This window comes from Lepisosteus oculatus, chromosome 14 (genome assembly GCF_040954835.1).
Source record: "Lepisosteus oculatus isolate fLepOcu1 chromosome 14, fLepOcu1.hap2, whole genome shotgun sequence".
Lineage (NCBI taxonomy): Eukaryota > Metazoa > Chordata > Actinopteri > Semionotiformes > Lepisosteidae > Lepisosteus > Lepisosteus oculatus.
The window spans coordinates 45,649,077-45,676,615 of record NC_090709.1 but is presented as its reverse complement, the minus strand read 5'-3'; the positions used below and the strand labels follow the sequence as shown (position 1 = coordinate 45,676,615).

General features: G+C 55.2%; 38 non-coding genes across 38 annotated transcripts; 25 read left to right on the top strand and 13 right to left on the bottom strand.

Moving 5' to 3' along the window:
* Positions 1-46: 46 nt before the first annotated feature.
* On the top strand, positions 47-119 carry trnav-cac (transfer RNA valine (anticodon CAC)). Its single transcript has one exon. It is a non-coding gene; the product is annotated as a tRNA-Val (tRNA).
* A 621-nt stretch (positions 120-740) lies between these two features.
* Positions 741-812, bottom strand: trnad-guc (transfer RNA aspartic acid (anticodon GUC)). The gene has a single exon. It is a non-coding gene; the product is annotated as a tRNA-Asp (tRNA).
* A 1,024-nt stretch (positions 813-1,836) lies between these two features.
* trnaf-gaa (transfer RNA phenylalanine (anticodon GAA)) lies at positions 1,837-1,909 on the top strand. The gene has a single exon. It is a non-coding gene; the product is annotated as a tRNA-Phe (tRNA).
* A 109-nt stretch (positions 1,910-2,018) lies between these two features.
* Positions 2,019-2,091, top strand: trnav-aac (transfer RNA valine (anticodon AAC)). The gene has a single exon. It is a non-coding gene; the product is annotated as a tRNA-Val (tRNA).
* A 574-nt stretch (positions 2,092-2,665) lies between these two features.
* Positions 2,666-2,737, bottom strand: trnah-gug (transfer RNA histidin (anticodon GUG)). The gene has a single exon. It is a non-coding gene; the product is annotated as a tRNA-His (tRNA).
* Positions 2,738-3,431: 694 nt separating this feature from the next.
* trnav-cac (transfer RNA valine (anticodon CAC)) lies at positions 3,432-3,504 on the top strand. Its single transcript has one exon. It is a non-coding gene; the product is annotated as a tRNA-Val (tRNA).
* A 621-nt stretch (positions 3,505-4,125) lies between these two features.
* trnad-guc (transfer RNA aspartic acid (anticodon GUC)) lies at positions 4,126-4,197 on the bottom strand. The gene has a single exon. It is a non-coding gene; the product is annotated as a tRNA-Asp (tRNA).
* A 1,024-nt stretch (positions 4,198-5,221) lies between these two features.
* On the top strand, positions 5,222-5,294 carry trnaf-gaa (transfer RNA phenylalanine (anticodon GAA)). The gene has a single exon. It is a non-coding gene; the product is annotated as a tRNA-Phe (tRNA).
* A 109-nt stretch (positions 5,295-5,403) lies between these two features.
* trnav-aac (transfer RNA valine (anticodon AAC)) lies at positions 5,404-5,476 on the top strand. Its single transcript has one exon. It is a non-coding gene; the product is annotated as a tRNA-Val (tRNA).
* Positions 5,477-6,050: 574 nt separating this feature from the next.
* Positions 6,051-6,122, bottom strand: trnah-gug (transfer RNA histidin (anticodon GUG)). The gene has a single exon. It is a non-coding gene; the product is annotated as a tRNA-His (tRNA).
* Positions 6,123-6,816: 694 nt separating this feature from the next.
* Positions 6,817-6,889, top strand: trnam-cau (transfer RNA methionine (anticodon CAU)). The gene has a single exon. It is a non-coding gene; the product is annotated as a tRNA-Met (tRNA).
* Positions 6,890-7,510: 621 nt separating this feature from the next.
* Positions 7,511-7,582, bottom strand: trnad-guc (transfer RNA aspartic acid (anticodon GUC)). Its single transcript has one exon. It is a non-coding gene; the product is annotated as a tRNA-Asp (tRNA).
* Positions 7,583-8,606: 1,024 nt separating this feature from the next.
* On the top strand, positions 8,607-8,679 carry trnaf-gaa (transfer RNA phenylalanine (anticodon GAA)). The gene has a single exon. It is a non-coding gene; the product is annotated as a tRNA-Phe (tRNA).
* Positions 8,680-8,788: 109 nt separating this feature from the next.
* trnav-aac (transfer RNA valine (anticodon AAC)) lies at positions 8,789-8,861 on the top strand. Its single transcript has one exon. It is a non-coding gene; the product is annotated as a tRNA-Val (tRNA).
* A 574-nt stretch (positions 8,862-9,435) lies between these two features.
* Positions 9,436-9,507, bottom strand: trnah-gug (transfer RNA histidin (anticodon GUG)). The gene has a single exon. It is a non-coding gene; the product is annotated as a tRNA-His (tRNA).
* Positions 9,508-10,201: 694 nt separating this feature from the next.
* trnav-cac (transfer RNA valine (anticodon CAC)) lies at positions 10,202-10,274 on the top strand. Its single transcript has one exon. It is a non-coding gene; the product is annotated as a tRNA-Val (tRNA).
* A 621-nt stretch (positions 10,275-10,895) lies between these two features.
* On the bottom strand, positions 10,896-10,967 carry trnad-guc (transfer RNA aspartic acid (anticodon GUC)). Its single transcript has one exon. It is a non-coding gene; the product is annotated as a tRNA-Asp (tRNA).
* Positions 10,968-11,991: 1,024 nt separating this feature from the next.
* trnaf-gaa (transfer RNA phenylalanine (anticodon GAA)) lies at positions 11,992-12,064 on the top strand. The gene has a single exon. It is a non-coding gene; the product is annotated as a tRNA-Phe (tRNA).
* A 109-nt stretch (positions 12,065-12,173) lies between these two features.
* trnav-aac (transfer RNA valine (anticodon AAC)) lies at positions 12,174-12,246 on the top strand. Its single transcript has one exon. It is a non-coding gene; the product is annotated as a tRNA-Val (tRNA).
* Positions 12,247-12,820: 574 nt separating this feature from the next.
* Positions 12,821-12,892, bottom strand: trnah-gug (transfer RNA histidin (anticodon GUG)). The gene has a single exon. It is a non-coding gene; the product is annotated as a tRNA-His (tRNA).
* Positions 12,893-13,586: 694 nt separating this feature from the next.
* Positions 13,587-13,659, top strand: trnav-cac (transfer RNA valine (anticodon CAC)). The gene has a single exon. It is a non-coding gene; the product is annotated as a tRNA-Val (tRNA).
* Positions 13,660-14,280: 621 nt separating this feature from the next.
* On the bottom strand, positions 14,281-14,352 carry trnad-guc (transfer RNA aspartic acid (anticodon GUC)). The gene has a single exon. It is a non-coding gene; the product is annotated as a tRNA-Asp (tRNA).
* Positions 14,353-15,376: 1,024 nt separating this feature from the next.
* On the top strand, positions 15,377-15,449 carry trnaf-gaa (transfer RNA phenylalanine (anticodon GAA)). Its single transcript has one exon. It is a non-coding gene; the product is annotated as a tRNA-Phe (tRNA).
* A 109-nt stretch (positions 15,450-15,558) lies between these two features.
* Positions 15,559-15,631, top strand: trnav-aac (transfer RNA valine (anticodon AAC)). Its single transcript has one exon. It is a non-coding gene; the product is annotated as a tRNA-Val (tRNA).
* Positions 15,632-16,205: 574 nt separating this feature from the next.
* trnah-gug (transfer RNA histidin (anticodon GUG)) lies at positions 16,206-16,277 on the bottom strand. The gene has a single exon. It is a non-coding gene; the product is annotated as a tRNA-His (tRNA).
* Positions 16,278-16,971: 694 nt separating this feature from the next.
* On the top strand, positions 16,972-17,044 carry trnav-cac (transfer RNA valine (anticodon CAC)). The gene has a single exon. It is a non-coding gene; the product is annotated as a tRNA-Val (tRNA).
* A 1,717-nt stretch (positions 17,045-18,761) lies between these two features.
* trnaf-gaa (transfer RNA phenylalanine (anticodon GAA)) lies at positions 18,762-18,834 on the top strand. The gene has a single exon. It is a non-coding gene; the product is annotated as a tRNA-Phe (tRNA).
* Positions 18,835-18,943: 109 nt separating this feature from the next.
* trnav-aac (transfer RNA valine (anticodon AAC)) lies at positions 18,944-19,016 on the top strand. Its single transcript has one exon. It is a non-coding gene; the product is annotated as a tRNA-Val (tRNA).
* A 574-nt stretch (positions 19,017-19,590) lies between these two features.
* Positions 19,591-19,662, bottom strand: trnah-gug (transfer RNA histidin (anticodon GUG)). The gene has a single exon. It is a non-coding gene; the product is annotated as a tRNA-His (tRNA).
* Positions 19,663-20,356: 694 nt separating this feature from the next.
* On the top strand, positions 20,357-20,429 carry trnav-cac (transfer RNA valine (anticodon CAC)). The gene has a single exon. It is a non-coding gene; the product is annotated as a tRNA-Val (tRNA).
* Positions 20,430-22,146: 1,717 nt separating this feature from the next.
* Positions 22,147-22,219, top strand: trnaf-gaa (transfer RNA phenylalanine (anticodon GAA)). Its single transcript has one exon. It is a non-coding gene; the product is annotated as a tRNA-Phe (tRNA).
* A 109-nt stretch (positions 22,220-22,328) lies between these two features.
* Positions 22,329-22,401, top strand: trnav-aac (transfer RNA valine (anticodon AAC)). The gene has a single exon. It is a non-coding gene; the product is annotated as a tRNA-Val (tRNA).
* A 574-nt stretch (positions 22,402-22,975) lies between these two features.
* On the bottom strand, positions 22,976-23,047 carry trnah-gug (transfer RNA histidin (anticodon GUG)). The gene has a single exon. It is a non-coding gene; the product is annotated as a tRNA-His (tRNA).
* A 694-nt stretch (positions 23,048-23,741) lies between these two features.
* trnav-cac (transfer RNA valine (anticodon CAC)) lies at positions 23,742-23,814 on the top strand. The gene has a single exon. It is a non-coding gene; the product is annotated as a tRNA-Val (tRNA).
* Positions 23,815-24,423: 609 nt separating this feature from the next.
* On the bottom strand, positions 24,424-24,495 carry trnad-guc (transfer RNA aspartic acid (anticodon GUC)). Its single transcript has one exon. It is a non-coding gene; the product is annotated as a tRNA-Asp (tRNA).
* A 1,024-nt stretch (positions 24,496-25,519) lies between these two features.
* trnaf-gaa (transfer RNA phenylalanine (anticodon GAA)) lies at positions 25,520-25,592 on the top strand. The gene has a single exon. It is a non-coding gene; the product is annotated as a tRNA-Phe (tRNA).
* Positions 25,593-25,701: 109 nt separating this feature from the next.
* On the top strand, positions 25,702-25,774 carry trnav-aac (transfer RNA valine (anticodon AAC)). Its single transcript has one exon. It is a non-coding gene; the product is annotated as a tRNA-Val (tRNA).
* Positions 25,775-27,114: 1,340 nt separating this feature from the next.
* trnav-cac (transfer RNA valine (anticodon CAC)) lies at positions 27,115-27,187 on the top strand. Its single transcript has one exon. It is a non-coding gene; the product is annotated as a tRNA-Val (tRNA).
* Positions 27,188-27,539: the final 352 nt, after the last annotated feature.

Genomic DNA, 27,539 nt, shown 5'->3' with positions numbered 1-27,539 from the left:
GCATTGGCGAAGCTCAGCGCTGGGCCGCTGGGCACGTCTTACCACCGTTTCCGTAGTGTAGTGGTTATCACGTTCGCCTCACACGCGAAAGGTCCCCGGTTCGAAACCGGGCGGAAACAGACATCTTTTGTCGCCAGGCACAAAAGGGGATTGGGGATTCGCCTAGCGCTGTGATCGAACAGACCCACTGGACCCACCTCTTAGTGTGGCGGGATCTGCACAGTGCATGTCACAGCGCATCCTGCTTTCACTTCAAGGCGCGTCCTGATGCACCCCAGTCTCCCGCGTGACAGGTGGGGACAGGTGACAGGTCCTATACTAACGAGGAAGACATCGCTCTCTCCGACCCCCGGCATCGTGTCCCGACCCACCGTGCTGGAAGCCGACGCGTGCTGTGATTCCTTTACGGAGCAGAAATGACAACCGAGGAGCCGAGAGATCATTTCAGCATTTCGCGTCTGAACGGAAAACACAAACGACCAACTCGGAATGACTTGCCTTTGACGCTTCTCAAAGCGTTCTTTGTGCATCGAACAGACCCACTCACCTCTTAGTGTGGCGGGATCTGCACAGTGCATGTCGCAGCGCTTCCTGCTTTCACTTCAATGTGCTTCCTGATGTCGAGTCGACTGCCGTGCGGAGGCTCTGAAAGCGAGAGCAATGAAAAGGTGCACGACGCTGTGAAAGAAAACAGAGAAGTGAAAGGCAGTCATTTCTCTAAGGAGGTGAAAGAAAAGCTACTCCCCGTCGGGGAATCGAACCCCGGTCTCCCGCGTGACAGGCGGGGATACTTGCCACTATACTAACGAGGAAGACATCGCTCTCTCCAACCCCCGGCATCGTGTCCCGACCCAGCATGCTGGAAGCCGACGCGTGCTGTGATCCCTTTACGGAGCAGAAATGACAACCGAGGAGCCGAGAGATCATGTCAGCATTTCGCGTCTGAACGGAAAACACAAACGACCAACTCGGAATGACTTGCCTTTGACGCTTTTCAAAGTGTTCTTTGTGCACGACGACTGCGCCGCCTAGCAGATACAAAGGGGTTGTACAACTTTGAACTAGCAAATGGAAGAGGGCTAAGCCCCCTCTCTTTTAGCCCAGGTTCGATCTGTCTCCCAGAATCACCAGGGCGCACACACACACACACCCGTGCCGTTGAAGTGCTCTGCTTCATTTCTAAGTGCAACTCAACATTCACTCCTACCCCGAGTGCAGAAAAGACAGCATCCACAGCAACAACAGCTCAGGTCTCTGCACAGGAGCTAAGCTGCCCTCATCTCCTCTGCTCTGCGGCTCCTGCGGAGTGGAGTCCTGCCTGGAGCCGTGTTTGCAGGCGGCGGCTCCCCGCGCCCTGTCTGGGCGTCGTGTCCAAGAGCTCCTGGGAGGAAGAGCGAGCCCTCCCACTCGGGGGCTTTTCCACGGTCTGTGTGAGGAGGGGCGGGTGTGTCCAGTAGCTTATCGAGCGGAAGCCTGGGGCGGCGGAGAGCTGTGATCGTGCAGACCTTGAGGTGTCACCTCTTTGTCTGCTTTCCCGCCCCCCCTCCGCCCAAGCTCTGCTCCAAAGTAGCCCGGCAACCCCTCACACCTGCACGTGTCACAACCTAAGGTGCGGTCATGAGACACCCATGGCGTGTCGTTCTGTTCTTGCTAATTGTTTCCTGCCCGTCGCAGGCAGGAGTCCATGCGAGGAAGATGCGCTGGACAGAGCTCAGAGGGCGCAGCTGGGTGGCTTTCCTTCTGAGTGACGTTCCTGCAACACTCTCCCGCTACTCTTGGTGCGCTCATGCCACAACACAGGAAGGCTGGAGCAGGTGGCTGTGGGCTTTGCGCACTGCCGAAATAGCTCAGTTGGGAGAGCGTTAGACTGAAGATCTAAAGGTCCCTGGTTCGATCCCGGGTTTCGGCATTTTGTTTCATCGCGCCCTTTGTTCCTCTCTCCAGCGCCACCTGCCTAAAGTGACGCGTCCCTTTCTCAGCCCGAAACGCAAGCGAGACACCAGCAGCAGTCCCTACAGGTTTCCGTAGTGTAGCGGCTATCACGTTCGCCTAACACGCGAAAGGTCCCCGGTTCGAGACCGGGCGGAAACAGCCTCGTTTTGCACGCTCCTGTACTTCACAGAGGTCTTGAGCGACCGGTCATTTGTTCCCAATGTATTTCCGGTGGCTTCGTGCACTCTTGTACCAAACGCACGTTCCTTCTGTACGCGGAGCCGATCATTTGCAATTGGGCTGTGCCGACAGACCAGGTCGAGCTCTGTCGGCTCAAAAGCAGCGCAGGACCTGCAAGAACAACAGAAAGATTAGCATCCAGCGGGGGCCTCTTAGTGAGCCCAAGAGCTCATCAAGAATCGGCTCCAGCAACAGGGCTGGGCGCATTGTTCCATTCTCCGCCCACTCTCGGTGTAAACAAGTCCCTCCTGGTCTCTGCTTGAAATGCACTTTCCTGCGTTTGCTTTGGTGTAACTGGCTTCCCCTGCATGGGCGAATGTGAAGAAGATCCTTAGTAAGTCATTGAAGAAAACCGAGAAGAGGTCGGAGTGGCCTCTGTCGTTCATCAACGATCCAGTCAGGCAGTACTCCTCTGTAAAGCGCCGTTCGTTCACGTCGATTGGCTTTTTTTTGCCTTCATTCGCGCGAGTAGTAAAAGCAGACGCCCCTATTCTGCCGTGACCCGGATTCGAACCGGGGTTGTTGCGGCCACAACGCAAAGTACTGACCACTATACGATCACAGCGAGTTACCGAGACACACGCGGCAGGGCGGAAAGGGCTGTGCTCTCTTCGTGTGACATAATTCGGAAAAGTCGTGACGTTGCATTTCAACTGAGCCCCAGTATACATCGACCCTTCGACACTCTGAGTGACAACTCTCTTGCGTGTTTTCTCATATTTATGTAGTTTGCTTGCTTGATGCCGTGAACAGCATGGTTGTTCGCTGCCATATAGTCTAGCGGTTAGGGTTCCTGGTTTTCACCCAGGCGGTTCGACTCGGTTTTGCCTCCTGCTTTCCAAAAGATCAGCACCGTGTACGAAAGAGCCGCATTAAAACTACTCGAACGTGCAAAACGTGCGAGAAGAGGGGGCGCTTGTTTCCAACCGAAACTTCTCGCGTGTGAGACGAGCTGATCATCGCTGTGGGAGGGTTACTCTGGTAGACAGGGCTGACCTTCGGCAATAGGATTTATAGTCTCCAAGATGATATTTGCACTTTCTGGAGAGGCGATTTTCTCCACTTCAGTAGCCCGATTTCGTCGATTGCGTGGAGAGGGGTGTAGAATGTGGCGCCGCCTTTCCTGCTCCGTCCATGACAGGCGTGCTGGTCTCTGGAGAGAGAGCACGGTCCATCAGCGCACTCCAATAAAGGCACTGGAAGCAGCTAAATCGCATTGGCGAAGCTCAGCGCTGGGCCGCTGGGCACGTCTTACCACCGTTTCCGTAGTGTAGTGGTTATCACGTTCGCCTCACACGCGAAAGGTCCCCGGTTCGAAACCGGGCGGAAACAGACATCTTTTGTCGCCAGGCACAAAAGGGGATTGGGGATTCGCCTAGCGCTGTGATCGAACAGACCCACTGGACCCACCTCTTAGTGTGGCGGGATCTGCACAGTGCATGTCACAGCGCATCCTGCTTTCACTTCAAGGCGCGTCCTGATGCACCCCAGTCTCCCGCGTGACAGGTGGGGACAGGTGACAGGTCCTATACTAACGAGGAAGACATCGCTCTCTCCGACCCCCGGCATCGTGTCCCGACCCACCGTGCTGGAAGCCGACGCGTGCTGTGATTCCTTTACGGAGCAGAAATGACAACCGAGGAGCCGAGAGATCATTTCAGCATTTCGCGTCTGAACGGAAAACACAAACGACCAACTCGGAATGACTTGCCTTTGACGCTTCTCAAAGCGTTCTTTGTGCATCGAACAGACCCACTCACCTCTTAGTGTGGCGGGATCTGCACAGTGCATGTCGCAGCGCTTCCTGCTTTCACTTCAATGTGCTTCCTGATGTCGAGTCGACTGCCGTGCGGAGGCTCTGAAAGCGAGAGCAATGAAAAGGTGCACGACGCTGTGAAAGAAAACAGAGAAGTGAAAGGCAGTCATTTCTCTAAGGAGGTGAAAGAAAAGCTACTCCCCGTCGGGGAATCGAACCCCGGTCTCCCGCGTGACAGGCGGGGATACTTGCCACTATACTAACGAGGAAGACATCGCTCTCTCCAACCCCCGGCATCGTGTCCCGACCCAGCATGCTGGAAGCCGACGCGTGCTGTGATCCCTTTACGGAGCAGAAATGACAACCGAGGAGCCGAGAGATCATGTCAGCATTTCGCGTCTGAACGGAAAACACAAACGACCAACTCGGAATGACTTGCCTTTGACGCTTTTCAAAGTGTTCTTTGTGCACGATGACTGCGCCGCCTAGCAGATACAAAGGGGTTGTACAACTTTGAACTAGCAAATGGAAGAGGGCTAAGCCCCCTCTCTTTTAGCCCAGGTTCGATCTGTCTCCCAGAATCACCAGGGCGCACACACACACACACCCGTGCCGTTGAAGTGCTCTGCTTCATTTCTAAGTGCAACTCAACATTCACTCCTACCCCGAGTGCAGAAAAGACAGCATCCACAGCAACAACAGCTCAGGTCTCTGCACAGGAGCTAAGCTGCCCTCATCTCCTCTGCTCTGCGGCTCCTGCGGAGTGGAGTCCTGCCTGGAGCCGTGTTTGCAGGCGGCGGCTCCCCGCGCCCTGTCTGGGCGTCGTGTCCAAGAGCTCCTGGGAGGAAGAGCGAGCCCTCCCACTCGGGGGCTTTTCCACGGTCTGTGTGAGGAGGGGCGGGTGTGTCCAGTAGCTTATCGAGCGGAAGCCTGGGGCGGCGGAGAGCTGTGATCGTGCAGACCTTGAGGTGTCACCTCTTTGTCTGCTTTCCCGCCCCCCCTCCGCCCAAGCTCTGCTCCAAAGTAGCCCGGCAACCCCTCACACCTGCACGTGTCACAACCTAAGGTGCGGTCATGAGACACCCATGGCGTGTCGTTCTGTTCTTGCTAATTGTTTCCTGCCCGTCGCAGGCAGGAGTCCATGCGAGGAAGATGCGCTGGACAGAGCTCAGAGGGCGCAGCTGGGTGGCTTTCCTTCTGAGTGACGTTCCTGCAACACTCTCCCGCTACTCTTGGTGCACTCATGCCACAACACAGGAAGGCTGGAGCAGGTGGCTGTGGGCTTTGCGCACTGCCGAAATAGCTCAGTTGGGAGAGCGTTAGACTGAAGATCTAAAGGTCCCTGGTTCGATCCTGGGTTTCGGCATTTTGTTTCATCGCGCCCTTTGTTCCTCTCTCCAGCGCCACCTGCCTAAAGTGACGCGTCCCTTTCTCAGCCCGAAACGCAAGCGAGACACCAGCAGCAGTCCCTACAGGTTTCCGTAGTGTAGCGGCTATCACGTTCGCCTAACACGCGAAAGGTCCCCGGTTCGAGACCGGGCGGAAACAGCCTCGTTTTGCACGCTCCTGTACTTCACAGAGGTCTTGAGCGACCGGTCATTTGTTCCCAATGTATTTCCGGTGCCTTCGTGCACTCTTGTACCAAACGCACGTTCCTTCTGTACGCGGAGCCGATCATTTGCAATTGGGCTGTGCCGACAGACCAGGTCGAGCTCTGTCGGCTCAAAAGCAGCGCAGGACCTGCAAGAACAACAGAAAGATTAGCATCCAGCGGGGGCCTCTTAGTGAGCCCAAGAGCTCATCAAGAATCGGCTCCAGCAACAGGGCTGGGCGCATTGTTCCATTCTCCGCCCACTCTCGGTGTAAACAAGTCCCTCCTGGTCTCTGCTTGAAATGCACTTTCCTGCGTTTGCTTTGGTGTAACTGGCTTCCCCTGCATGGGCGAATGTGAAGAAGATCCTTAGTAAGTCATTGAAGAAAACCGAGAAGAGGTCGGAGTGGCCTCTGTCGTTCATCAACGATCCAGTCAGGCAGTACTCCTCTGTAAAGCGCCGTTCGTTCACGTCGATTGGCTTTTTTTTGCCTTCATTCGCGCGAGTAGTAAAAGCAGACGCCCCTATTCTGCCGTGACCCGGATTCGAACCGGGGTTGTTGCGGCCACAACGCAAAGTACTGACCACTATACGATCACAGCGAGTTACCGAGACACACGCGGCAGGGCGGAAAGGGCTGTGCTCTCTTCGTGTGACATAATTCGGAAAAGTCCTGACGTTGCATTTCAACTGAGCCCCAGTATACATCGACCCTTCGACACTCTGAGTGACAACTCTCTTGCGTGTTTTCTCATATTTATGTAGTTTGCTTGCTTGATGCCGTGAACAGCATGGTTGTTCGCTGCCATATAGTCTAGCGGTTAGGGTTCCTGGTTTTCACCCAGGCGGTTCGACTCGGTTTAGCCTCCTGCTTTCCAAAAGATCAGCACCGTGTACGAAAGAGCCGCATTAAAACTACTCGAACGTGCAAAACGTGCGAGAAGAGGGGGCGCTTGTTTCCAACCGAAACTTCTCGCGTGTGAGACGAGCTGATCATCGCTGTGGGAGGGTTACTCTGGTAGACAGGGCTGACCTTCGGCAATAGGATTTATAGTCTCCAAGATGATATTTGCACTTTCTGGAGAGGCGATTTTCTCCACTTCAGTAGCCCGATTTCGTCGATTGCGTGGAGAGGGCTGTAGAATGTGGCGCCGCCTTTCCTGCTCCGTCCATGACAGGCGTGCTGGTCTCTGGAGAGAGAGCACGGTCCATCAGCGCACTCCAATAAAGGCACTGGAAGCAGCTAAATCGCATTGGCGAAGCTCAGCGCTGGGCCGCTGGGCACGTCTTACCACCGTTTCCGTAGTGTAGTGGTTATCACGTTCGCCTCATACGCGAAAGGTCCCCGGTTTGAAACCGGGCGGAAACAGACATCTTTTGTCGCCAGGCACAAAAGGGGACTGGGGATTCGCCTAGCGCTGTGATCGAACAGACCCACTGGACCCACCTCTTAGTGTGGCGGGATCTGCACAGTGCATGTCACAGCGCATCCTGCTTTCACTTCAAGGCGCGTCCTGATGCACCCCAGTCTCCCGCGTGACAGGTGGGGACAGGTGACAGGTCCTATACTAACGAGGAAGACATCGCTCTCTCCGACCCCCGGCATCGTGTCCCGACCCACCGTGCTGGAAGCCGACGCGTGCTGTGATTCCTTTACGGAGCAGAAATGACAACCGAGGAGCCGAGAGATCATTTCAGCATTTCGCGTCTGAACGGAAAACACAAACGACCAACTCGGAATGACTTGCCTTTGACGCTTCTGAAAGCGTTCTTTGTGCATCGAACAGACCCACTCACCTCTTAGTGTGGCGGGATCTGCACAGTGCATGTCGCAGCGCTTCCTGCTTTCACTTCAATGTGCTTCCTGATGTCGAGTCGACTGCCGTGCGGAGGCTCTGAAAGCGAGAGCAATGAAAAGGTGCACGACGCTGTGAAAGAAAACAGAGAAGTGAAAGGCAGTCATTTCTCTAAGGAGGTGAAAGAAAAGCTACTCCCCGTCGGGGAATCGAACCCCGGTCTCCCGCGTGACAGGCGGGGATACTTGCCACTATACTAACGAGGAAGACATCGCTCTCTCCAACCCCCGGCATCGTGTCCCGACCCAGCATGCTGGAAGCCGACGCGTGCTGTGATCCCTTTACGGAGCAGAAATGACAACCGAGGAGCCGAGAGATCATGTCAGCATTTCGCGTCTGAACGGAAAACACAAACGACCAACTCGGAATGACTTGCCTTTGACGCTTTTCAAAGTGTTCTTTGTGCACGACGACTGCGCCGCCTAGCAGATACAAAGGGGTTGTACAACTTTGAACTAGCAAATGGAAGAGGGCTAAGCCCCCTCTCTTTTAGCCCAGGTTCGATCTGTCTCCCAGAATCACCAGGGCGCACACACACACACACCCGTGCCGTTGAAGTGCTCTGCTTCATTTCTAAGTGCAACTCAACATTCACTCCTACCCCGAGTGCAGAAAAGACAGCATCCACAGCAACAACAGCTCAGGTCTCTGCACAGGAGCTAAGCTGCCCTCATCTCCTCTGCTCTGCGGCTCCTGCGGAGTGGAGTCCTGCCTGGAGCCGTGTTTGCAGGCGGCGGCTCCCCGCGCCCTGTCTGGGCGTCGTGTCCAAGAGCTCCTGGGAGGAAGAGCGAGCCCTCCCACTCGGGGGCTTTTCCACGGTCTGTGTGAGGAGGGGCGGGTGTGTCCAGTAGCTTATCGAGCGGAAGCCTGGGGCGGCGGAGAGCTGTGATCGTGCAGACCTTGAGGTGTCACCTCTTTGTCTGCTTTCCCGCCCCCCCTCCGCCCAAGCTCTGCTCCAAAGTAGCCCGGCAACCCCTCACACCTGCACGTGTCACAACCTAAGGTGCGGTCATGAGACACCCATGGCGTGTCGTTCTGTTCTTGCTAATTGTTTCCTGCCCGTCGCAGGCAGGAGTCCATGCGAGGAAGATGCGCTGGACAGAGCTCAGAGGGCGCAGCTGGGTGGCTTTCCTTCTGAGTGACGTTCCTGCAACACTCTCCCGCTACTCTTGGTGCGCTCATGCCACAACACAGGAAGGCTGGAGCAGGTGGCTGTGGGCTTTGCGCACTGCTGAAATAGCTCAGTTGGGAGAGCGTTAGACTGAAGATCTAAAGGTCCCTGGTTCGATCCCGGGTTTCGGCATTTTGTTTCATCGCGCCCTTTGTTCCTCTCTCCAGCGCCACCTGCCTAAAGTGACGCGTCCCTTTCTCAGCCCGAAACGCAAGCGAGACACCAGCAGCAGTCCCTACAGGTTTCCGTAGTGTAGCGGCTATCACGTTCGCCTAACACGCGAAAGGTCCCCGGTTCGAGACCGGGCGGAAACAGCCTCGTTTTGCACGCTCCTGTACTTCACAGAGGTCTTGAGCGACCGGTCATTTGTTCCCAATGTATTTCCGGTGCCTTCGTGCACTCTTGTACCAAACGCACGTTCCTTCTGTACGCGGAGCCGATCATTTGCAATTGGGCTGTGCCGACAGACCAGGTCGAGCTCTGTCGGCTCAAAAGCAGCGCAGGACCTGCAAGAACAACAGAAAGATTAGCATCCAGCGGGGGCCTCTTAGTGAGCCCAAGAGCTCATCAAGAATCGGCTCCAGCAACAGGGCTGGGCGCATTGTTCCATTCTCCGCCCACTCTCGGTGTAAACAAGTCCCTCCTGGTCTCTGCTTGAAATGCACTTTCCTGCGTTTGCTTTGGTGTAACTGGCTTCCCCTGCATGGGCGAATGTGAAGAAGATCCTTAGTAAGTCATTGAAGAAAACCGAGAAGAGGTCGGAGTGGCCTCTGTCGTTCATCAACGATCCAGTCAGGCAGTACTCCTCTGTAAAGCGCCGTTCGTTCACGTCGATTGGCTTTTTTTTGCCTTCATTCGCGCGAGTAGTAAAAGCAGACGCCCCTATTCTGCCGTGACCCGGATTCGAACCGGGGTTGTTGCGGCCACAACGCAAAGTACTGACCACTATACGATCACAGCGAGTTACCGAGACACACGCGGCAGGGCGGAAAGGGCTGTGCTCTCTTCGTGTGACATAATTCGGAAAAGTCCTGACGTTGCATTTCAACTGAGCCCCAGTATACATCGACCCTTCGACACTCTGAGTGACAACTCTCTTGCGTGTTTTCTCATATTTATGTAGTTTGCTTGCTTGATGCCGTGAACAGCATGGTTGTTCGCTGCCATATAGTCTAGCGGTTAGGGTTCCTGGTTTTCACCCAGGCGGTTCGACTCGGTTTTGCCTCCTGCTTTCCAAAAGATCAGCACCGTGTACGAAAGAGCCGCATTAAAACTACTCGAACGTGCAAAACGTGCGAGAAGAGGGGGCGCTTGTTTCCAACCGAAACTTCTCGCGTGTGAGACGAGCTGATCATCGCTGTGGGAGGGTTACTCTGGTAGACAGGGCTGACCTTCGGCAATAGGATTTATAGTCTCCAAGATGATATTTGCACTTTCTGGAGAGGCGATTTTCTCCACTTCAGTAGCCCGATTTCGTCGATTGCATGGAGAGGGCTGTAGAATGTGGCGCCGCCTTTCCTGCTCCGTCCATGACAGGCGTGCTGGTCTCTGGAGAGAGAGCACGGTCCATCAGCGCACTCCAATAAAGGCACTGGAAGCAGCTAAATCGCATTGGCGAAGCTCAGCGCTGGGCCGCTGGGCACGTCTTGCCACCGTTTCCGTAGTGTAGTGGTTATCACGTTCGCCTCACACGCGAAAGGTCCCCGGTTCGAAACCGGGCGGAAACAGACATCTTTTGTCGCCAGGCACAAAAGGGGATTGGGGATTCGCCTAGCGCTGTGATCGAACAGACCCACTGGACCCACCTCTTAGTGTGGCGGGATCTGCACAGTGCATGTCACAGCGCATCCTGCTTTCACTTCAAGGCGCGTCCTGATGCACCCCAGTCTCCCGCGTGACAGGTGGGGACAGGTGACAGGTCCTATACTAACGAGGAAGACATCGCTCTCTCCGACCCCCGGCATCGTGTCCCGACCCACCGTGCTGGAAGCCGACGCGTGCTGTGATTCCTTTACGGAGCAGAAATGACAACCGAGGAGCCGAGAGATCATTTCAGCATTTCGCGTCTGAACGGAAAACACAAACGACCAACTCGGAATGACTTGCCTTTGACGCTTCTCAAAGCGTTCTTTGTGCATCGAACAGACCCACTCACCTCTTAGTGTGGCGGGATCTGCACAGTGCATGTCGCAGCGCTTCCTGCTTTCACTTCAATGTGCTTCCTGATGTCGAGTCGACTGCCGTGCGGAGGCTCTGAAAGCGAGAGCAATGAAAAGGTGCACGACGCTGTGAAAGAAAACAGAGAAGTGAAAGGCAGTCATTTCTCTAAGGAGGTGAAAGAAAAGCTACTCCCCGTCGGGGAATCGAACCCCGGTCTCCCGCGTGACAGGCGGGGATACTTGCCACTATACTAACGAGGAAGACATTGCTCTCTCCAACCCCCGGCATCGTGTCCCGACCCAGCATGCTGGAAGCCGACGCGTGCTGTGATCCCTTTACGGAGCAGAAATGACAACCGAGGAGCCGAGAGATCATGTCAGCATTTCGCGTCTGAACGGAAAACACAAACGACCAACTCGGAATGACTTGCCTTTGACGCTTTTCAAAGTGTTCTTTGTGCACGACGACTGCGCCGCCTAGCAGATACAAAGGGGTTGTACAACTTTGAACTAGCAAATGGAAGAGGGCTAAGCCCCCTCTCTTTTAGCCCAGGTTCGATCTGTCTCCCAGAATCACCAGGGCGCACACACACACACACCCGTGCCGTTGAAGTGCTCTGCTTCATTTCTAAGTGCAACTCAACATTCACTCCTACCCCGAGTGCAGAAAAGACAGCATCCACAGCAACAACAGCTCAGGTCTCTGCACAGGAGCTAAGCTGCCCTCATCTCCTCTGCTCTGCGGCTCCTGCGGAGTGGAGTCCTGCCTGGAGCCGTGTTTGCAGGCGGCGGCTCCCCGCGCCCTGTCTGGGCGTCGTGTCCAAGAGCTCCTGGGAGGAAGAGCGAGCCCTCCCACTCGGGGGCTTTTCCACGGTCTGTGTGAGGAGGGGCGGGTGTGTCCAGTAGCTTATCGAGCGGAAGCCTGGGGCGGCGGAGAGCTGTGATCGTGCAGACCTTGAGGTGTCACCTCTTTGTCTGCTTTCCCGCCCCCCCTCCGCCCAAGCTCTGCTCCAAAGTAGCCCGGCAACCCCTCACACCTGCACGTGTCACAACCTAAGGTGCGGTCATGAGACACCCATGGCGTGTCGTTCTGTTCTTGCTAATTGTTTCCTGCCCGTCGCAGGCAGGAGTCCATGCGAGGAAGATGCGCTGGACAGAGCTCAGAGGGCGCAGCTGGGTGGCTTTCCTTCTGAGTGACGTTCCTGCAACACTCTCCCGCTACTCTTGTTGCGCTCATGCCACAACACAGGAAGGCTGGAGCAGGTGGCTGTGGGCTTTGCGCACTGCCGAAATAGCTCAGTTGGGAGAGCGTTAGACTGAAGATCTAAAGGTCCCTGGTTCGATCCCGGGTTTCGGCATTTTGTTTCATCGCGCCCTTTGTTCCTCTCTCCAGCGCCACCTGCCTAAAGTGACGCGTCCCTTTCTCAGCCCGAAACGCAAGCGAGACACCAGCAGCAGTCCCTACAGGTTTCCGTAGTGTAGCGGCTATCACGTTCGCCTAACACGCGAAAGGTCCCCGGTTCGAGACCGGGCGGAAACAGCCTCGTTTTGCACGCTCCTGTACTTCACAGAGGTCTTGAGCGACCGGTCATTTGTTCCCAATGTATTTCCGGTGCCTTCGTGCACTCTTGTACCAAACGCACGTTCCTTCTGTACGCGGAGCCGATCATTTGCAATTGGGCTGTGCCGACAGACCAGGTCGAGCTCTGTCGGCTCAAAAGCAGCGCAGGACCTGCAAGAACAACAGAAAGATTAGCATCCAGCGGGGGCCTCTTAGTGAGCCCAAGAGCTCATCAAGAATCGGCTCCAGCAACAGGGCTGGGCGCATTGTTCCATTCTCCGCCCACTCTCGGTGTAAACAAGTCCCTCCTGGTCTCTGCTTGAAATGCACTTTCCTGCGTTTGCTTTGGTGTAACTGGCTTCCCCTGCATGGGCGAATGTGAAGAAGATCCTTAGTAAGTCATTGAAGAAAACCGAGAAGAGGTCGGAGTGGCCTCTGTCGTTCATCAACGATCCAGTCAGGCAGTACTCCTCTGTAAAGCGCCGTTCGTTCACGTCGATTGGCTTTTTTTTGCCTTCATTCGTGCGAGTAGTAAAAGCAGACGCCCCTATTCTGCCGTGACCCGGATTCGAACCGGGGTTGTTGCGGCCACAACGCAAAGTACTGACCACTATACGATCACAGCGAGTTACCGAGACACACGCGGCAGGGCGGAAAGGGCTGTGCTCTCTTCGTGTGACATAATTCGGAAAAGTCCTGACGTTGCATTTCAACTGAGCCCCAGTATACATCGACCCTTCGACACTCTGAGTGACAACTCTCTTGCGTGTTTTCTCATATTTATGTAGTTTGCTTGCTTGATGCCGTGAACAGCATGGTTGTTCGCTGCCATATAGTCTAGCGGTTAGGGTTCCTGGTTTTCACCCAGGCGGTTCGACTCGGTTTTGCCTCCTGCTTTCCAAAAGATCAGCACCGTGTACGAAAGAGCCGCATTAAAACTACTCGAACGTGCAAAACGTGCGAGAAGAGGGGGCGCTTGTTTCCAACCGAAACTTCTCGCGTGTGAGACGAGCTGATCATCGCTGTGGGAGGGTTACTCTGGTAGACAGGGCTGACCTTCGGCAATAGGATTTATAGTCTCCAAGATGATATTTGCACTTTCTGGAGAGGCGATTTTCTCCACTTCAGTAGCCCGATTTCGTCGATTGCGTGGAGAGGGCTGTAGAATGTGGCGCCGCCTTTCCTGCTCCGTCCATGACAGGCGTGCTGGTCTCTGGAGAGAGAGCACGGTCCATCAGCGCACTCCAATAAAGGCACTGGAAGCAGCTAAATCGCATTGGCGAAGCTCAGCACTGGGCCGCTGGGCACGTCTTACCACCGTTTCCGTAGTGTAGTGGTTATCACGTTCGCCTCACACGCGAAAGGTCCCCGGTTTGAAACTGGGCGGAAACAGACATCTTTTGTCGCCAGGCACAAAAGGGGATTGGGGATTCGCCTAGCGCTGTGATCGAACAGACCCACTGGACCCACCTCTTAGTGTGGCGGGATCTGCACAGTGCATGTCACAGCGCATCCTGCTTTCACTTCAAGGCGCGTCCTGATGCACCCCAGTCTCCCGCGTGACAGGTGGGGACAGGTGACAGGTCCTATACTAACGAGGAAGACATCGCTCTCTCCGACCCCCGGCATCGTGTCCCGACCCACCGTGCTGGAAGCCGACGCGTGCTGTGATTCCTTTACGGAGCAGAAATGACAACCGAGGAGCCGAGAGATCATTTCAGCATTTCGCGTCTGAACGGAAAACACAAACGACCAACTCGGAATGACTTGCCTTTGACGCTTCTCAAAGCGTTCTTTGTGCATCGAACAGACCCACTCACCTCTTAGTGTGGCGGGATCTGCACAGTGCATGTCGCAGCGCTTCCTGCTTTCACTTCAATGTGCTTCCTGATGTCGAGTCGACTGCCGTGCGGAGGCTCTGAAAGCGAGAGCAATGAAAAGGTGCACGACGCTGTGAAAGAAAACAGAGAAGTGAAAGGCAGTCATTTCTCTAAGGAGGTGAAAGAAAAGCTACTCCCCGTCGGGGAATCGAACCCCGGTCTCCCGCGTGACAGGCGGGGATACTTGCCACTATACTAACGAGGAAGACATCGCTCTCTCCAACCCCCGGCATCGTGTCCCGACCCAGCATGCTGGAAGCCGACGCGTGCTGTGATCCCTTTACGGAGCAGAAATGACAACCGAGGAGCCGAGAGATCATGTCAGCATTTCGCGTCTGAACGGAAAACACAAACGACCAACTCGGAATGACTTGCCTTTGACGCTTTTCAAAGTGTTCTTTGTGCACGACGACTGCGCCGCCTAGCAGATACAAAGGGGTTGTACAACTTTGAACTAGCAAATGGAAGAGGGCTAAGCCCCCTCTCTTTTAGCCCAGGTTCGATCTGTCTCCCAGAATCACCAGGGCGCACACACACACACACCCGTGCCGTTGAAGTGCTCTGCTTCATTTCTAAGTGCAACTCAACATTCACTCCTACCCCGAGTGCAGAAAAGACAGCATCCACAGCAACAACAGCTCAGGTCTCTGCACAGGAGCTAAGCTGCCCTCATCTCCTCTGCTCTGCGGCTCCTGCGGAGTGGAGTCCTGCCTGGAGCCGTGTTTGCAGGCGGCGGCTCCCCGCGCCCTGTCTGGGCGTCGTGTCCAAGAGCTCCTGGGAGGAAGAGCGAGCCCTCCCACTCGGGGGCTTTTCCACGGTCTGTGTGAGGAGGGGCGGGTGTGTCCAGTAGCTTATCGAGCGGAAGCCTGGGGCGGCGGAGAGCTGTGATCGTGCAGACCTTGAGGTGTCACCTCTTTGTCTGCTTTCCCGCCCCCCCTCCGCCCAAGCTCTGCTCCAAAGTAGCCCGGCAACCCCTCACACCTGCACGTGTCACAACCTAAGGTGCGGTCATGAGACACCCATGGGGTGTCGTTCTGTTCTTGCTAATTGTTTCCTGCCCGTCGCAGGCAGGAGTCCATGCGAGGAAGATGCGCTGGACAGAGCTCAGAGGGCGCAGCTGGGTGGCTTTCCTTCTGAGTGACGTTCCTGCAACACTCTCCCGCTACTCTTGGTGCGCTCATGCCACAACACAGGAAGGCTGGAGCAGGTGGCTGTGGGCTTTGCGCACTGCCGAAATAGCTCAGTTGGAAGAGCGTTAGACTGAAGATCTAAAGGTCCCTGGTTCGATCCCGGGTTTCGGCATTTTGTTTCATCGCGCCCTTTGTTCCTCTCTCCAGCGCCACCTGCCTAAAGTGACGCGTCCCTTTCTCAGCCCGAAACGCAAGCGAGACACCAGCAGCAGTCCCTACAGGTTTCCGTAGTGTAGCGGCTATCACGTTCGCCTAACACGCGAAAGGTCCCCGGTTCGAGACCGGGCGGAAACAGCCTCGTTTTGCACGCTCCTGTACTTCACAGAGGTCTTGAGCGACCGGTCATTTGTTCCCAATGTATTTCCGGTGCCTTCGTGCACTCTTGTACCAAACGCACGTTCCTTCTGTACGCGGAGCCGATCATTTGCAATTGGGCTGTGCCGACAGACCAGGTCGAGCTCTGTCGGCTCAAAAGCAGCGCAGGACCTGCAAGAACAACAGAAAGATTAGCATCCAGCGGGGGCCTCTTAGTGAGCCCAAGAGCTCATCAAGAATCGGCTCCAGCAACAGGGCTGGGCGCATTGTTCCATTCTCCGCCCACTCTCGGTGTAAACAAGTCCCTCCTGGTCTCTGCTTGAAATGCACTTTCCTGCGTTTGCTTTGGTGTAACTGACTTCCCCTGCATGGGCGAATGTGAAGAAGATCCTTAGTAAGTCATTGAAGAAAACCGAGAAGAGGTCGGAGTGGCCTCTGTCGTTCATCAACGATCCAGTCAGGCAGTACTCCTCTGTAAAGCGCCGTTCGTTCACGTCGATTGGCTTTTTTTTGCCTTCATTCGCGCGAGTAGTAAAAGCAGACGCCCCTATTCTGCCGTGACCCGGATTCGAACCGGGGTTGTTGCGGCCACAACGCAAAGTACTGACCACTATACGATCACAGCGAGTTACCGAGACACACGCGGCAGGGCGGAAAGGGCTGTGCTCTCTTCGTGTGACATAATTCGGAAAAGTCCTGACGTTGCATTTCAACTGAGCCCCAGTATACATCGACCCTTCGACACTCTGAGTGACAACTCTCTTGCGTGTTTTCTCATATTTATGTAGTTTGCTTGCTTGATGCCGTGAACAGCATGGTTGTTCGCTGCCATATAGTCTAGCGGTTAGGGTTCCTGGTTTTCACCCAGGCGGTTCGACTCGGTTTTGCCTCCTGCTTTCCAAAAGATCAGCACCGTGTACGAAAGAGCCGCATTAAAACTACTCGAACGTGCAAAACGTGCGAGAAGAGGGGGCGCTTGTTTCCAACCGAAACTTCTCGCGTGTGAGACGAGCTGATCATCGCTGTGGGAGGGTTACTCTGGTAGACAGGGCTGACCTTCGGCAATAGGATTTATAGTCTCCAAGATGATATTTGCACTTTCTGGAGAGGCGATTTTCTCCACTTCAGTAGCCCGATTTCGTCGATTGCGTGGAGAGGGCTGTAGAATGTGGCGCCGCCTTTCCTGCTCCGTCCATGACAGGCGTGCTGGTCTCTGGAGAGAGAGCACGGTCCATCAGCGCACTCCAATAAAGGCACTGGAAGCAGCTAAATCGCATTGGCGAAGCTCAGCGCTGGGCCGCTGGGCACGTCTTACCACCGTTTCCGTAGTATAGTGGTTATCACGTTCGCCTCACACGCGAAAGGTCCCTGGTTCGAAACCGGGCGGAAACAGACATCTTTTGTCGCCAGGCACAAAAGGGGATTGGGGATTCGCCTAGCGCTGTGATCGAACAGACCCACTGGACCCACCTCTTAGTGTGGCGGGATCTGCACAGTGCATGTCACAGCGCATCCTGCTTTCACTTCAAGGCGCGTCCTGATGCACCCCAGTCTCCCGCGTGACAGGTGGGGACAGGTGACAGGTCCTGTACTAACGAGGAAGACATCGCTCTCTCCGACCCCCGGCATCGTGTCCCGACCCACCGTGCTGGAAGCCGACGCGTGCTGTGATTCCTTTACGGAGCAGAAATGACAACCGAGGAGCCGAGAGATCATTTCAGCATTTCGCGTCTGAACGGAAAACACAAACGACCAACTCGGAATGACTTGCCTTTGACGCTTCTCAAAGCGTTCTTTGTGCATCGAACAGACCCACTCACCTCTTAGTGTGGCGGGATCTGCACAGTGCATGTCGCAGCGCTTCCTGCTTTCACTTCAATGTGCTTCCTGATGTCGAGTCGACTGCCGTGCGGAGGCTCTGAAAGCGAGAGCAATGAAAAGGTGCACGACGCTGTGAAAGAAAACAGAGAAGTGAAAGGCAGTCATTTCTCTAAGGAGGTGAAAGAAAAGCTACTCCCCGTCGGGGAATCGAACCCTGGTCTCCCGCGTGACAGGCAGGGATACTTGCCACTATACTAACGAGGAAGACATCGCTCTCTCCAACCCCCGGCATCGTGTCCCGACCCAGCATGCTGGAAGCCGATGCGTGCTGTGATCCCTTTACGGAGCAGAAATGACAACCGAGGAGCCGAGAGATCATGTCAGCATTTCGCGTCTGAACGGAAAACACAAACGACCAACTCGGAATGACTTGCCTTTGACGCTTTTCAAAGTGTTCTTTGTGCACGACGACTGCGCCGCCTAGCAGATACAAAGGGGTTGTACAACTTTGAACTAGCAAATGGAAGAGGGCTAAGCCCCCTCTCTTTTAGCCCAGGTTCGATCTGTCTCCCAGAATCACCAGGGCGCACACACACACACACCCGTGCCGTTGAAGTGCTCTGCTTCATTTCTAAGTGCAACTCAACATTCACTCCTACCCCGAGTGCAGAAAAGACAGCATCCACAGCAACAACAGCTCAGGTCTCTGCACAGGAGCTAAGCTGCCCTCATCTCCTCTGCTCTGCGGCTCCTGCGGAATGGATTCCTGCCTGGAGCCGTGTTTGCAGGCGGCGGCTCCCCGCGCCCTGTCTGGGCGTCGTGTCCAAGAGCTCCTGGGAGGAAGAGCGAGCCCTCCCACTCGGGGGCTTTTCCACGGTCTGTGTGAGGAGGGGCGGGTGTGTCCAGTAGCTTATCGAGCGGAAGCCTGGGGCGGCGGAGAGCTGTGATCGTGCAGACCTTGAGGTGTCACCTCTTTGTCTGCTTTCCCGCCCCCCCTCCGCCCAAGCTCTGCTCCAAAGTAGCCCGGCAACCCCTCACACCTGCATGTGTCACAACCTAAGGTGCGGTCATGAGACACCCATGGCGTGTCGTTCTGTTCTTGCTAATTGTTTCCTGCCCGTCGCAGGCAGGAGTCCATGCGAGGAAGATGCGCTGGACAGAGCTCAGAGGGCGCAGCTGGGTGGCTTTCCTTCTGAGTGACGTTCCTGCAACACTCTCCCGCTACTCTTGGTGCGCTCATGCCACAACACAGGAAGGCTGGAGCAGGTGGCTGTGGGCTTTGCGCACTGCTGAAATAGCTCAGTTGGGAGAGCGTTAGACTGAAGATCTAAAGGTCCCTGGTTCGATCCCGGGTTTCGGCATTTTGTTTCATCGCGCCCTTTGTTCCTCTCTCCAGCGCCACCTGCCTAAAGTGACGCGTCCCTTTCTCAGCCCGAAACGCAAGCGAGACACCAGCAGCAGTCCCTACAGGTTTCCGTAGTGTAGCGGCTATCACGTTCGCCTAACACGCGAAAGGTCCCCGGTTCGAGACCGGGCGGAAACAGCCTCGTTTTGCACGCTCCTGTACTTCACAGAGGTCTTGAGCGACCGGTCATTTGTTCCCAATGTATTTCCGGTGCCTTCGTGCACTCTTGTACCAAACGCACGTTCCTTCTGTACGCGGAGCCGATCATTTGCAATTGGGCTGTGCCGACAGACCAGGTCGAGCTCTGTCGGCTCAAAAGCAGCGCAGGACCTGCAAGAACAACAGAAAGATTAGCATCCAGCGGGGGCCTCTTAGTGAGCCCAAGAGCTCATCAAGAATCGGCTCCAGCAACAGGGCTGGGCGCATTGTTCCATTCTCCGCCCACTCTCGGTGTAAACAAGTCCCTCCTGGTCTCTGCTTGAAATGCACTTTCCTGCGTTTGCTTTGGTGTAACTGGCTTCCCCTGCATGGGCGAATGTGAAGAAGATCCTTAGTAAGTCATTGAAGAAAACCGAGAAGAGGTCGGAGTGGCCTCTGTCGTTCATCAACGATCCAGTCAGGCAGTACTCCTCTGTAAAGCGCCGTTCGTTCACGTCGATTGGCTTTTTTTTGCCTTCATTCGCGCGAGTAGTAAAAGCAGACGCCCCTATTCTGCCGTGACCCGGATTCGAACCGGGGTTGTTGCGGCCACAACGCAAAGTACTGACCACTATACGATCACAGCGAGTTACCGAGACACACGCGGCAGGGCGGAAAGGGCTGTGCTCTCTTCGTGTGACATAATTCGGAAAAGTCCTGACGTTGCATTTCAACTGAGCCCCAGTATACATCGACCCTTCGACACTCTGAGTGACAACTCTCTTGCGTGTTTTCTCATATTTATGTAGTTTGCTTGCTTGATGCCGTGAACAGCATGGTTGTTCGCTGCCATATAGTCTAGCGGTTAGGGTTCCTGGTTTTCACCCAGGCGGTTCGACTCGGTTTTGCCTCCTGCTTTCCAAAAGATCAGCACCGTGTACGAAAGAGCCGCATTAAAACTACTCGAACGTGCAAAACGTGCGAGAAGAGGGGGCGCTTGTTTCCAACCGAAACTTCTCGCGTGTGAGACGAGCTGATCATCGCTGTGGGAGGGTTACTCTGGTAGACAGGGCTGACCTTCGGCAATAGGATTTATAGTCTCCAAGATGATATTTGCACTTTCTGGAGAGGCGATTTTCTCCACTTCAGTAGCCCGATTTCGTCGATTGCGTGGAGAGGGCTGTAGAATGTGGCGCCGCCTTTCCTGCTCCGTCCATGACAGGCGTGCTGGTCTCTGGAGAGAGAGCACGGTCCATCAGCGCACTCCAATAAAGGCACTGGAAGCAGCTAAATCGCATTGGCGAAGCTCAGCGCTGGGCCGCTGGGCACGTCTTACCACCGTTTCCGTAGTATAGTGGTTATCACGTTCGCCTCACACGCGAAAGGTCCCTGGTTCGAAACCGGGCGGAAACAGACATCTTTTGTCGCCAGGCACAAAAGGGGATTGGGGATTCGCCTAGCGCTGTGATCGAACAGACCCACTGGACCCACCTCTTAGTGTGGCGGGATCTGCACAGTGCATGTCACAGCGCATCCTGCTTTCACTTCAAGGCGCGTCCTGATGCACCCCAGTCTCCCGCGTGACAGGTGGGGACAGGTGACAGGTCCTGTACTAACGAGGAAGACATCGCTCTCTCCGACCCCCGGCATCGTGTCCCGACCCACCGTGCTGGAAGCCGACGCGTGCTGTGATTCCTTTACGGAGCAGAAATGACAACCGAGGAGCCGAGAGATCATTTCAGCATTTCGCGTCTGAACGGAAAACACAAACGACCAACTCGGAATGACTTGCCTTTGACGCTTCTCAAAGCGTTCTTTGTGCATCGAACAGACCCACTCACCTCTTAGTGTGGCGGGATCTGCACAGTGCATGTCGCAGCGCTTCCTGCTTTCACTTCAATGTGCTTCCTGATGTCGAGTCGACTGCCGTGCGGAGGCTCTGAAAGCGAGAGCAATGAAAAGGTGCACGACGCTGTGAAAGAAAACAGAGAAGTGAAAGGCAGTCATTTCTCTAAGGAGGTGAAAGAAAAGCTACTCCCCGTCGGGGAATCGAACCCTGGTCTCCCGCGTGACAGGCAGGGATACTTGCCACTATACTAACGAGGAAGACATCGCTCTCTCCAACCCCCGGCATCGTGTCCCGACCCAGCATGCTGGAAGCCGATGCGTGCTGTGATCCCTTTACGGAGCAGAAATGACAACCGAGGAGCCGAGAGATCATGTCAGCATTTCGCGTCTGAACGGAAAACACAAACGACCAACTCGGAATGACTTGCCTTTGACGCTTTTCAAAGTGTTCTTTGTGCACGACGACTGCGCCGCCTAGCAGATACAAAGGGGTTGTACAACTTTGAACTAGCAAATGGAAGAGGGCTAAGCCCCCTCTCTTTTAGCCCAGGTTCGATCTGTCTCCCAGAATCACCAGGGCGCACACACACACACACCCGTGCCGTTGAAGTGCTCTGCTTCATTTCTAAGTGCAACTCAACATTCACTCCTACCCCGAGTGCAGAAAAGACAGCATCCACAGCAACAACAGCTCAGGTCTCTGCACAGGAGCTAAGCTGCCCTCATCTCCTCTGCTCTGCGGCTCCTGCGGAATGGATTCCTGCCTGGAGCCGTGTTTGCAGGCGGCGGCTCCCCGCGCCCTGTCTGGGCGTCGTGTCCAAGAGCTCCTGGGAGGAAGAGCGAGCCCTCCCACTCGGGGGCTTTTCCACGGTCTGTGTGAGGAGGGGCGGGTGTGTCCAGTAGCTTATCGAGCGGAAGCCTGGGGCGGCGGAGAGCTGTGATCGTGCAGACCTTGAGGTGTCACCTCTTTGTCTGCTTTCCCGCCCCCCCTCCGCCCAAGCTCTGCTCCAAAGTAGCCCGGCAACCCCTCACACCTGCATGTGTCACAACCTAAGGTGCGGTCATGAGACACCCATGGCGTGTCGTTCTGTTCTTGCTAATTGTTTCCTGCCCATCGCAGGCAGGAGTCCATGCGAGGAAGATGCGCTGGACAGAGCTCAGAGGGCGCAGCTGGGTGGCTTTCCTTCTGAGTGACGTTCCTGCAACACTCTCCCGCTACTCTTGGTGCGCTCATGCCACAACACAGGAAGGCTGGAGCAGGTGGCTGTGGGCTTTGCGCACTGCTGAAATAGCTCAGTTGGGAGAGCGTTAGACTGAAGATCTAAAGGTCCCTGGTTCGATCCCGGGTTTCGGCATTTTGTTTCATCGCGCCCTTTGTTCCTCTCTCCAGCGCCACCTGCCTAAAGTGACGCGTCCCTTTCTCAGCCCGAAACGCAAGCGAGACACCAGCAGCAGTCCATACAGGTTTCCGTAGTGTAGCGGCTATCACGTTCGCCTAACACGCGAAAGGTCCCCGGTTCGAGACCGGGCGGAAACAGCCTCGTTTTGCACGCTCCTGTACTTCACAGAGGTCTTGAGCGACCGGTCATTTGTTCCCAATGTATTTCCGGTGCCTTCGTGCACTCTTGTACCAAACGCACGTTCCTTCTGTACGCGGAGCCGATCATTTGCAATTGGGCTGTGCCGACAGACCAGGTCGAGCTCTGTCGGCTCAAAAGCAGCGCAGGACCTGCAAGAACAACAGAAAGATTAGCATCCAGCGGGGGCCTCTTAGTGAGCCCAAGAGCTCATCAAGAATCGGCTCCAGCAACAGGGCTGGGCGCATTGTTCCATTCTCCGCCCACTCTCGGTGTAAACAAGTCCCTCCTGGTCTCTGCTTGAAATGCACTTTCCTGCGTTTGCTTTGGTGTAACTGGCTTCCCCTGCATGGGCGAATGTGAAGAAGATCCTTAGTAAGTCATTGAAGAAAACCGAGAAGAGGTCGGAGTGGCCTCTGTCGTTCATCAACGATCCAGTCAGGCAGTACTCCTCTGTAAAGCGCCGTTCGTTCACGTCGATTGGCTTTTTTTTGCCTTCATTCGCGCGAGTAGTAAAAGCAGACGCCCCTATTCTGCCGTGACCCGGATTCGAACCGGGGTTGTTGCGGCCACAACGCAAAGTACTGACCACTATACGATCACAGCGAGTTACCGAGACACACGCGGCAGGGCGGAAAGGGCTGTGCTCTCTTCGTGTGACATAATTCGGAAAAGTCCTGACGTTGCATTTCAACTGAGCCCCAGTATACATCGACCCTTCGACACTCTGAGTGACAACTCTCTTGCGTGTTTTCTCATATTTATGTAGTTTGCTTGCTTGATGCCGTGAACAGCATGGTTGTTCGCTGCCATATAGTCTAGCGGTTAGGGTTCCTGGTTTTCACCCAGGCGGTTCGACTCGGTTTTGCCTCCTGCTTTCCAAAAGATCAGCACCGTGTACGAAAGAGCCGCATTAAAACTACTCGAACGTGCAAAACGTGCGAGAAGAGGGGGCGCTTGTTTCCAACCGAAACTTCTCGCGTGTGAGACGAGCTGATCATCGCTGTGGGAGGGTTACTCTGGTAGACAGGGCTGACCTTCGGCAATAGGATTTATAGTCTCCAAGATGATATTTGCACTTTCTGGAGAGGCGATTTTCTCCACTTCAGTAGCCCGATTTCGTCGATTGCGTGGAGAGGGCTGTAGAATGTGGCGCCGCCTTTCCTGCTCCGTCCATGACAGGTGTGCTGGTCTCTGGAGAGAGAGCACGGTCCATCAGCGCACTCCAATAAAGGCACTGGAAGCAGCTAAATCGCATTGGCGAAGCTCAGCGCTGGGCCGCTGGGCACGTCTTACCACCGTTTCCGTAGTGTAGTGGTTATCACGTTCGCCTCACACGCGAAAGGTCCCCGGTTCGAAACCGGGCGGAAACAGACATCTTTTGTCGCCAGGCACAAAAGGGGATTGGGGATTCGCCTAGCGCTGTGATCGAACAGACCCACTGGACCCACCTCTTAGTGTGGCGGGATCTGCACAGCGCATCCTGCTTTCACTTCAAGGCGCGTCCTGATGCACCCCAGTCTCCCGCGTGACAGGTGGGGACAGGTGACAGGTCCTATACTAACGAGGAAGACATCGCTCTCTCCGACCCCCGGCATCGTGTCCCGACCCACCGTGCTGGAAGCCGACGCGTGCTGTGATTCCTTTACGGAGCAGAAATGACAACCGAGGAGCCGAGAGATCATTTCAGCATTTCGCGTCTGAACGGAAAACACAAACGACCAACTCGGAATGACTTGCCTTTGACGCTTCTCAAAGCGTTCTTTGTGCATCGAACAGACCCACTCACCTCTTAGTGTGGCGGGATCTGCACAGTGCATGTCGCAGCGCTTCCTGCTTTCACTTCAATGTGCTTCCTGATGTCGAGTCGACTGCCGTGCGGAGGCTCTGAAAGCGAGAGCAATGAAAAGGTGCACGACGCTGTGAAAGAAAACAGAGAAGTGAAAGGCAGTCATTTCTCTAAGGAGGTGAAAGAAAAGCTACTCCCCGTCGGGGAATCGAACCCCGGTCTCCCGCGTGACAGGCGGGGATACTTGCCACTATACTAACGAGGAAGACATCGCTCTCTCCAACCCCCGGCATCGTGTCCCGACCCAGCATGCTGGAAGCCGACGCGTGCTGTGATCCCTTTACGGAGCAGAAATGACAACCGAGGAGCCGAGAGATCATGTCAGCATTTCGCGTCTGAACGGAAAACACAAACGACCAACTCGGAATGACTTGCCTTTGACGCTTTTCAAAGTGTTCTTTGTGCACGACGACTGCGCCGCCTAGCAGATACAAAGGGGTTGTACAACTTTGAACTAGCAAATGGAAGAGGGCTAAGCCCCCTCTCTTTTAGCCCAGGTTCGATCTGTCTCCCAGAATCACCAGGGCGCACACACACACACACCCGTGCCGTTGAAGTGCTCTGCTTCATTTCTAAGTGCAACTCAACATTCACTCCTACCCCGAGTGCAGAAAAGACAGCATCCACAGCAACAACAGCTCAGGTCTCTGCACAGGAGCTAAGCTGCCCTCATCTCCTCTGCTCTGCGGCTCCTGCGGAGTGGAGTCCTGCCTGGAGCCGTGTTTGCAGGCGGCGGCTCCCCGCGCCCTGTCTGGGCGTCGTGTCCAAGAGCTCCTGGGAGGAAGAGCGAGCCCTCCCACTCGGGGGCTTTTCCACGGTCTGTGTGAGGAGGGGCGGGTGTGTCCAGTAGCTTATCGAGCGGAAGCCTGGGGCGGCGGAGAGCTGTGATCGTGCAGACCTTGAGGTGTCACCTCTTTGTCTGCTTTCCCGCCCCCCCTCCGCCCAAGCTCTGCTCCAAAGTAGCCCGGCAACCCCTCACACCTGCACGTGTCACAACCTAAGGTGCGGTCATGAGACACCCATGGCGTGTCGTTCTGTTCTTGCTAATTGTTTCCTGCCCGTCGCAGGCAGGAGTCCATGCGAGGAAGATGCGCTGGACAGAGCTCAGAGGGCGCAGCTGGGTGGCTTTCCTTCTGAGTGACGTTCCTGCAACACTCTCCCGCTACTCTTGGTGCGCTCATGCCACAACACAGGAAGGCTGGAGCAGGTGGCTGTGGGCTTTGCGCACTGCCGAAATAGCTCAGTTGGGAGAGCGTTAGACTGAAGATCTAAAGGTCCCTGGTTCGATCCCGGGTTTCGGCATTTTGTTTCATCGCGCCCTTTGTTCCTCTCTCCAGCGCCACCTGCCTAAAGTGACGCGTCCCTTTCTCAGCCCGAAACGCAAGCGAGACACCAGCAGCAGTCCCTACAGGTTTCCGTAGTGTAGCGGCTATCACGTTCGCCTAACACGCGAAAGGTCCCCGGTTCGAGACCGGGTGGAAACAGCCTCGTTTTGCACGCTCCTGTACTTCACAGAGGTCTTGAGCGACCGGTCATTTGTTCCCAATGTATTTCCGGTGCCTTCGTGCACTCTTGTACCAAACGCACGTTCCTTCTGTACGCGGAGCCGATCATTTGCAATTGGGCTGTGCCGACAGACCAGGTCGAGCTCTGTCGGCTCAAAAGCAGCGCAGGACCTGCAAGAACAACAGAAAGATTAGCATCCAGCGGGGGCCTCTTAGTGAGCCCAAGAGCTCATCAAGAATCGGCTCCAGCAACAGGGCTGGGCGCATTGTTCCATTCTCCGCCCACTCTCGGTGTAAACAAGTCCCTCCTGGTCTCTGCTTGAAATGCACTTTCCTGCGTTTGCTTTGGTGTAACTGACTTCCCCTGCATGGGCGAATGTGAAGAAGATCCTTAGTAAGTCATTGAAGAAAACCGAGAAGAGGTCGGAGTGGCCTCTGTCGTTCATCAACGATCCAGTCAGGCAGTACTCCTCTGTAAAGCGCCATTCGTTCACGTCGATTGGCTTTTTTTTGCCTTCATTCGCGCGAGTAGTAAAAGCAGACGCCCCTATTCTGCCGTGACCCGGATTCGAATCGGGGTTGTTGCGGCCACAACGCAAAGTACTGACCACTATACGATCACAGCGAGTTACCGAGACACACGCGGCAGGGCGGAAAGGGCTGTGCTCTCTTCGTGTGACATAATTCGGAAAAGTCCTGACGTTGCATTTCAACTGAGCCCCAGTATACATCGACCCTTCGACACTCTGAGTGACAACTCTCTTGCGTGTTTTCTCATATTTATGTAGTTTGCTTGCTTGATGCCGTGAACAGCATGGTTGTTCGCTGCCATATAGTCTAGCGGTTAGGGTTCCTGGTTTTCACCCAGGCGGTTCGACTCGGTTTTGCCTCCTGCTTTCCAAAAGATCAGCACCGTGTACGAAAGAGCCGCATTAAAACTACTCGAACGTGCAAAACGTGCGAGAAGAGGGGGCGCTTGTTTCCAACCGAAACTTCTCGCGTGTGAGACGAGCTGATCATCGCTGTGGGAGGGTTACTCTGGTAGACAGGGCTGACCTTCGGCAATAGGATTTATAGTCTCCAAGATGATATTTGCACTTTCTGGAGAGGCGATTTTCTCCACTTCAGTAGCCCGATTTCGTCGATTGCGTGGAGAGGGCTGTAGAATGTGGCGCCGCCTTTCCTGCTCCGTCCATGACAGGCGTGCTGGTCTCTGGAGAGAGAGCACGGTCCATCAGCGCACTCCAATAAAGGCACTGGAAGCAGCTAAATCGCAGTGGCGAAGCTTAGCGCTGGGCCGCTGGGCACGTCTTACCACCGTTTCCGTAGTGTAGTGGTTATCACGTTCGCCTCACACGCGAAAGGTCCCCGGTTCGAAACCGGGCGGAAACAGACATCTTTTGTCGCCAGGCACAAAAGGGGATTGGGGATTCGCCTAGCGCTGTGATCGAACAGACCCACTGGACCCACCTCTTAGTGTGGCGGGATCTGCACAGTGCATGTCACAGCGCATCCTGCTTTCACTTCAAGGCGCGTCCTGATGCACCCCAGTCTCCCGCGTGACAGGTGGGGACAGGTGACAGGTCCTATACTAACGAGGAAGACATCGCTCTCTCCGACCCCCGGCATCGTGTCCCGACCCACCGTGCTGGAAGCCGACGCGTGCTGTGATTCCTTTACGGAGCAGAAATGACAACCGAGGAGCCGAGAGATCATTTCAGCATTTCGCGTCTGAACGGAAAAC